This window comes from Myotis myotis, unplaced genomic scaffold, assembly GCF_014108235.1.
Source record: "Myotis myotis isolate mMyoMyo1 unplaced genomic scaffold, mMyoMyo1.p scaffold_m19_p_11, whole genome shotgun sequence".
Classification (NCBI taxonomy): Eukaryota; Metazoa; Chordata; class Mammalia; order Chiroptera; family Vespertilionidae; genus Myotis; species Myotis myotis.
In genome coordinates, this window is record NW_023416315.1 from 31,534,646 (window position 1) to 31,542,965 (window position 8,320).

Consider the following 8,320-nt stretch of genomic DNA (forward strand, 5'->3'; position numbering starts at 1 on the left):
ATTTTCCCACTACCCTTGCTTCAGTATTGACATTTTTACAGAGAGAATTGGCCCTAAAGACTTGGTCCAATAATTTGGACCATTATTGGACCAAATTAATTCATTGGATTGGCTTATTTCCGTGAAAAACACAAAATGATTTTTGGTCGTCTGTAAAGGACTCAAAATTTCACTTACAATCTGTCTTGTTGTCATTAAATGGTCATTGGAGATGTAAGACGTCTATGTAGCTTTAAAAGATCCCTTTTCACACATTGGCAGCATTTAGGCCACTCCCTCCTTGCTGAGACCAGACTCCCATTACTGGAGAAATAATGTTTAAAGTTCATGCAATATGTCTTCATGTCTTTTATGTTCAATGTAGTTCTTTTATGTTGGGTTGATTTTAGTATTTGAATAGGTTATTTGTGTGAATTTTGAGCTTGAAGACAATTTTTTAATTTAGTCTCTGAGTTTCCTCCCCAAGTGTCTAGAATATTAAGTAAGAGGTGGGTGGCGGAAAATCCAAATAGAGTAAGCATCAGGCTCATAATCCTAGAGGTCAAAACTATTCCCACATGTGTTATATTGCATTCATCGGTTATTTTCTTAGGAAAAAAAGTAGAAGACATCAAATTCAAATAGTAGACATTAAGGAAATTTGCTAATCATATTCATATTTGACAATAACATTTCAGTTAATTTGACATGTATTGATTATATTTTATTTATCTGTAATACTTATTTTTACTTTAAAATATATTTTAAGCATTGTTCTGCATACTTATTATCATTTAATACTTAATGAGAACTATCAAATTATCTCATTTGATGAACATAATGAAATTCAAAAACTAAAGCTTCAGAATAGTGTAAATAGCCCTAGCCAGTTTGGCTCAGTGGATAGAGCCTCAGCCTGGGGACTGAAGGGTGCAAGGTTCAATTCTAGGCTCACTCACCGGCCCTGGTCAGGGTGCATGCGGGAGGCAACCAATTGATGTGTCTCTCTCACATAGATGTTTCTCCCCCCTTCTTCCACTCTCTCTCTCTAAAAAAAAAAAAAAAAAAGAATAGCGTAAATAAGGATTTGAATACAGTCTGACCCTGCCCAGAGCCCACATTTTTGTCCAAAACACTACAGTATATCCAGATTGTAATACTTTGCTTCACCAAAATTGTTAGAGAGCACATGTAAAATGAACTAGAGAATCACATTTTAATAATTCCTTCCTTCTCTATGACATTAATTAAAATATTAAAAATAATTCATTTGTTTAGTGAAGTGATGAAGCCATGGAGACTCTGTATTATCAGCATATCTGTCTGCATTGGGTGCCATGGAACCAAGGCAGCAAATGGAACTTATTAAGTGTTCAATAACTATTGTTATTGCCCTTTCTGTGGAAAATGAGACACAATTCAGTTCCATGGAAAGTTATAGAGCTCTTAGGATTCGTAAAAAAACTTATTGGCAGAAGCAAGGAATCAGATTCCACTTCAATCATCCCAATTTTAGAGAGAAATATATTTTCGAATCTTACTAGTAAAGGTTAAATGACTTAGTCAAGGTTTAAATGAGTAACAACCTGTTACTTTTCTGGGCTTACATTTCTTCCAAGGCAAAACAAGAATCTAGAGGAAAATATGAATATTTATAATTTTGATTTTTGTCAACATTTTCACACTCATATTCTGCTAAAACCTTGAAGCAGTTAAGCTGCTTTTGTATGAGTTATGTACCACCATTTCATGACCCATTAATATAATAGGTTAATGCACGGTCTATGAGCCAACTCTTCTCCGCTCCCCCTACTCCAGCTGATATCATAATGTTTATTATAATTCTACTTTAAAGGCCTTTCTAAGTGCAAATTTTAATTTGTATCTCAACCAGTGAATGAGGGAGCAGAGAAGAGCTCAGTTTCTCAAAGAGACTTTAATTAAGGACTTCATCATCTCCTTTACCACATCACTAAATATCAACTTTCATTATTCCATGGGACAGTTTAAACAAACAGGAAATGAAAGATGCAATACTTCTGAAAGTTGCATAAAAATGCAAAATGTAAATTAGTTGCTATGAACTGCCTAGATATGACAAATATGTATCTAAGATAATAGAAGGGAGACAAATTTGGGGGGAGAATGTTTTAATTCTTTCATTGCAATTGAGAAACTATTAAACAACATAATAGAAGCAGACAAAAGAAAGGCTTAGTCCAAGAGTCAGAGAGAAGTATTTAGAAAGGTGTAGCAACAAGCGAAAAACATACATTCTATTGGCAGTGCTCCCAGTGGTCCCGGATCTATCTCTTGCTTCAAGTGTTTGGAAGGAACAGACCCAGGAATACCCCTTCTTTCAGCCTCCAGCCACTCTCCTGTGTCTTATCCAGTCACCACCTCCAGAACTACCTCCGAGACCCGCCAACACAACGGGTTGTTATTTTTTCCTACCTTAACTCATTGCCGAACAACCATGAGCTCCCAAATTCGTCAGATCTATTCCACCGAGGTGGAGGCTGCAGTCAACCGCCTGGCCAACCTGCATCTGTGGGCCTCCCACACCTACCTCTCTCTGGGCTCCTATTTTCACTGTGATGATGTGGCTCTCCAGGGTGTGGGCCATTTCTTCCGCCTTCTCGCCTTTTTGAGGGCGCTGAGCATCTCTTAAAGTTGCAAAACAAGCGCAGTGACTGCATTCTCTTCCAAGACGTGCTGAAGCCTTCCCAAAGTGAGTGGGCAAAACTCAGGAGGCCAGGCAAGGCGCCATGGCCTTGGAAAGGAACATGAACCAGACCCTTGTGGAGCTGCCGGCACTGGGTTCTCCCCGCAGACCCTCAGCTCTGTGACTTCTGGGAGAACCACTTCCTGCGTCAGGAGGTGAAACTCATCAAGAAGATGGGCGACACCTGACTGACCCCCAGGGTGCGCTGGGCAAGTATCACTTTGAAAGGCTCACCCTCAAGCACAACTAGGAGCCTTTGGAGCCCAGAGGCCTTTGAGAGGCTCCTCTGCATCCCCTGGTGTCTGGCTTTTATCTGAGCCTCTTCCCGAAATTACTAGCCATTCTTTAACCACCCTGAAGGCCTCTCCCATGCATTGGACCAATTGAAACAATAAAGCTTTTTTTTTGCAGCAAAATAAACCTCACAAACACACATACACACAAAAACATACATTCTATTATCCCTCCATACTGAAATGGACTGTAGCCACCTTCAGATGTCTAGCATTCCTTAGTAACATGCATATAATCAGAAAAAGTAGCTGACAGCAGAAAATATGGTAATAGCATAGATGTGCTCCTCCAATTGAGACTTTATAAAATATTTATAAGATAATAAGTAAATGGGGTATAATGAAACGATACATTCTTTACTAAAATAGTGAGTGCAGAAAGCTCATTTAACTTTTTAAAATTTTCTAGTATTTGTAGTAGGGTCATCTCTATTGTCAAGATAGAAAACTGTAGCTTTGAAATGTTAGATAATTTACCTAAATTTAACCAGACAATCTATAAGAAACGTAGAAATAAGTTTTGAAATCCATATATACAAATTGGTACTTTTTATGTACACTAAGCCAGTCTCTCCATAGTTGATCTATTGAATGTGCTGAAATATAAAACAAAAGGAACTCCAAATCATGGTTTAGAGCACACATAAAAACAGAAGAAAAAAACAAGAAAAGGCTGCTATAATTTAGCCCAAGACCAAATTGTTTTAATAAATTTGAATAAACATACAATGTTTGCATATTTTGACAGTGATCTGTCCCTTCTTCAGTGTGCTTTTTACATCCATTTTTTTCAATATTCACTCCATATATAAGGTGACTGAATTCCAATGTAAGACCCTTTATATTTCTAGTAGTGCTCTGGTGGACTCAAAATGATTAGCGCAATTTGATGGAGAAGGATATATTCATACTATTTTCCTGATCTGTTCAAAGATAAAGTCTTAAAAGAAAAAATCTGTAACAGCTAGAGACCAATCAGCAAGCATTAAAACTCCAACACCATCATTTATCTTCTTTAGCTTTAGGATCATACTAGTAGTTTAGGCTGTTCATAATTCAAGATCAATTTCTGTCCTTTGGTTTTTTTTCCCATGTCCTTTGTTTTTGAGAGATTTCAAAAGCTTAATTAAATGATATTTTTCCTTGTCTGAGATCTAGCTAATGTTACCTTGAGACAATATTTATAGAAAAGAAAAACCTTTGTGCCCAATTTCAGTGATACTGACATTTCAAAAGAAATCCTGATGAATCAAAGTGGCAGTATATGAACCTTTCAGAAAGTCAGATGAAGCAATTCATCTACAAGTGGAGAAAAAATAGTACAACCCTTCCTTGATTTACATACGGATGTAGTCAGGTAGGCCTGCTGCACTAACTCAGAAAAAAAGATTATGTTCACAGCAATGTGTAAATTGAGCCTTTTCTCAAAAGGTACCCACATATAAGGCCCTGACTGGTTTGGCTCAGTGGATAGAGCGTAGGCCTACGGACTGAAGGGTCCCAGGTTTGATTCCAGTCAAGGGCATGTACCTTAGTTGCGGGCACATCCCCAGTAGGGGGTGTGCAGGAGGCAGCTGATTGATGTTTCTCTCTCATCGATGTTTCTAACTCTCTATCCCTCTCCCTTCCTCTCTGTAAAAAATCAATTAAATATATTTTTTAAAAATTAAAAAAAGGTACCCACATATAAGAATGCCAACACTTCTAGGAGACATATTTCTTCTGAACCTGAAATATTAAGCTAGTATATTTAAGACTGTGACATCTAAAAACTAGTGAATAAAGTAAAAAATTTTCCTCTTCCAAGATTACATTTTTGTGTGTGTGCAGCAATATGTATACTTAGTACCATTCTGTTGATTCTGCCCTTGGATATATTATATGGATTCTGGGAACTAAGTAAACTCTGGTTGATTTTTTAAAAATATATTTTTTATTGATTTCAGAGAGGAAGGGAGAGGGAGAGCGAGATAGAAACATCAATGTTGAGAGAGAATCATTGATTGGCTACCTCCTGCATGCCCTACACTGGAGATCGAGCCTGCAACCTGGGCATGTGCTCTGACCGGGAATTGAACCGTGACCTCCTAGTTCAGTGATGGTGAAACTTTTGAGCTCGGCATGTCAGCATTTTGAAAAACCCTAACTTAACTCTGGTGCCATGTCACATATAGAAATTTTTTGATATTTGCAACCATAGTAAAACAAAGACTTATATTTTTGATATTTATTTTATATATTTAAATGCCATTTAACAAAGAAAAATCAACCAAAAAAATGAGTTCGTGTGTCAGAGGTTTGCCATCACTGTCCTAGTTCATAAGTCGATGCTCAGCTGCTGAGCCATACCAGCCGGGCAACTCTGGTTTGTTTTAAATTTTGAAGACTGGATTTTTGGAATTGAATTTTAAATTTGGGTTAGATGTGGGCTGCTTATGTGAAATGGATACATTCTGATTCTCTGACATTTCGGGATCACTGGTGATACGTAAGTAGAGGAAAATGGGGACAATTCTTGAAAGACTTTCCTTTATATATTTATGCTAGAGCAGTTCTGTCTCCAAGTGAAGAGTATCTGTTCATCTGCTGTAAACCTTGAAAATTAACATACTTATAACTGGTGTATCAAATCACTCAATAGTTACCAGTGATCAGTCAAATAAATATGACTAAAATTTCAAAGTGACCCTATATCTTCTAGGAATTTTAAGAACATATATTAAAAGGTAACTCAGTATAACCATGGATTCTATTACACAGAAGTGAAAGCAAAGTTTATGGCTAGTGTCTCTTTATCTCTATCATTTCTATTAATAATACGGTTATTGGTATTTTAAATTTCATCCCTGTGGTCACATCATAGCTTTGCAAAGGTCTGAATCCAATCATCACTTTTTTTTTTCCATCACATTTTGAATTAAGTTTAGCACCACATTAGCTTGGGAAATAAACACCTAAACCTGGTTATCGCCTTTATGCAGGTCAGCAGGTATCAGCATGTGAACTGGTATCAGCATGTTCTACTGCTTTCTGAGTCCAAATTAGATTTCCTTCTGCTCTGCTCTGTCTCCTCAATGATCATTGGCATTGACAAGTTACTTATGAATAGATCTTCATATTTTCGTTAAGAGAATATTACCCACTTTTCTAGCTGACAGTATCCCAAATGAAAACTAATTTTTTTAGCCAAGATTAGTCATAGTGCTAAGATTAGAAGCTGTAAATTTATTAAATATTTTGTCATTATAGATTAGGGAATAATCTAAGTTCAGAAACACCACTACATAAACTTTCAATAATTTTGCATTTTCTTTTGAAAAGAATGAAGCTGTTATAATCATTCCATATACATCCTATCTAATAAAAGAGTAATATGCAAATTGACCATCACTCCAACACACAAGATGGCCACCCCCATGTGATCAAAGATGGCAGCCACAAGCTGGCCAGCAGGGGAGGGCAATTGGGGGCAATTAGGCCTGAAACAGAGGACAGTTGGGGGCAATCAGGCCTGCAGGGGAGGGCAGTTGGGGGAGACCATCCCTGCAGGGGAGGGCAGTTGGGGGTGACCAGGCCAGCAGGGGAGGAAAGTTAGGGGCAACAAGGCTGGCAAGGGAGGAAAGTTAGGGATGACTGGGCCAGCAGGGGAGGGAAGTTGGGGGCAACCAGCCAGCAGGGGAGCAGTTAGGCATCGATCAGGCTGGCAGGGGAGTGGTTACAGGGTGATCAGGTTGGCAAGCAGAAGCGGTTAGGGGCAATCAGGCAGGCAGGCAGGCGAGCGGTTGGGAGCCAGCAGTCCTGGATTATGAGAGGGGTCCCAGATTGAAGAGTGCAGGCTGGGCTGAGGGACACACACGCACTCCCCATGCACAAATTTTGTGCACTGGGCCTCTAGTTTACTATAGATTCCATGTTTTTACATAGCACATTAGCAATTGACAACTTAACTCTCTTCCCACTATATTGTGAGCACTTTCTCCCAGAACATCTCTAATAGGCAAATAAAATTTCATAATACAGTTATGCAATAATTAACTTTTCTTAATTTGTTAGATGTTTAAGTTTTTCCCAATTTTTAACAATATAAGCAATGTTAAATAGAACAGCCCAGCCAGTTCCTTTCATCTTTCTACTTTAAACAGTTTCTTTATCAGAAAGATAAACTTAATTTTATATTTTTAACTAAAAGTTATTATGTATTTATTTGGAATAATATGAACTTATTGTATCATTTGTAAAAGCAGGTCTAATGGGAACTCTTTAATTTAGCTATTATACTTCGATTTAAAAAATCTGTTTTAATAGCTTTAATGCACTGTCTATAGATGAAGCTCAGAGTAGACAGGAAATCTGATAAATATGAGAGAGGCACAAAGTTGGTAACACATTCTGCCAAAAGTTTAATCTCCTCTTGCTTCTTTGGGTCATATTTATATAGAATATTATAGACTGATGATGTGAGCAGTGCTTTATCCAGTTCCCTCAAGCTCATATCACTGTCAATATTCATATCTCTACTAGAGAATAGGGAATAAAAAATGGTGGATTATCCAACAGTTCTTTTTCTGCCCCTGTAATGTTGGTTCCTTAGGTAAGTAAAAAGTAGTATCTAAAATTAAGTTTCTTGAATTATCTACATATTTCATTAAATTTCTCTGTAATTTAACATTGCTCAGTGAAAAGCATGCACCTAATCAAACTACATTTAAAAAATAAATTATCAGTTTCTCTACTTCTCTTGAATTAAAACAAAAGATACAACTTTGTTCAAGGTGCCTGCTGGTGCTTAGTGTGTGTTCACAGTGGGTAAGAGCACAAGGTGCCTGGTTAGTGTGTTTACGGTGGGTGAGAGATTGGACTACTCCTGTTGAACTGCAGAGCTGAGACCCTGGATCCCAAGGGAAGAGGCTCTTCTGATGTGGGTAGTGGAATGGATTTCCTTCCAAGGACTAATTTGCTTTTCAGAAAAGCTTGCTGAAGGTCAGTCAGATTGAATATCAAATTAAAATATTGAGAGGAGCAGTGAAGCCATCGACATATATATGACTAAAAACTGAGTGGACACAATAAAACTCATGTCAAAATGGAAGGAGGCTTTACTTGGGGTGACGAATACACAATACAATATACAGGTGATGTATTATAGAATTGAAACCTATATAATTTTATTAACCAATGTCACCCCAATACATTTAATAGAATTTTTTAAATAACGTTTTTAAAAATTGCAAATATGCCTTTGTTTTTCTGTGGACGTTATTAATAAGAAGGTGCAGGAACTCCTTTCAGGCTGGTCCTTTGAAACATCTCACAGTAGGAACAT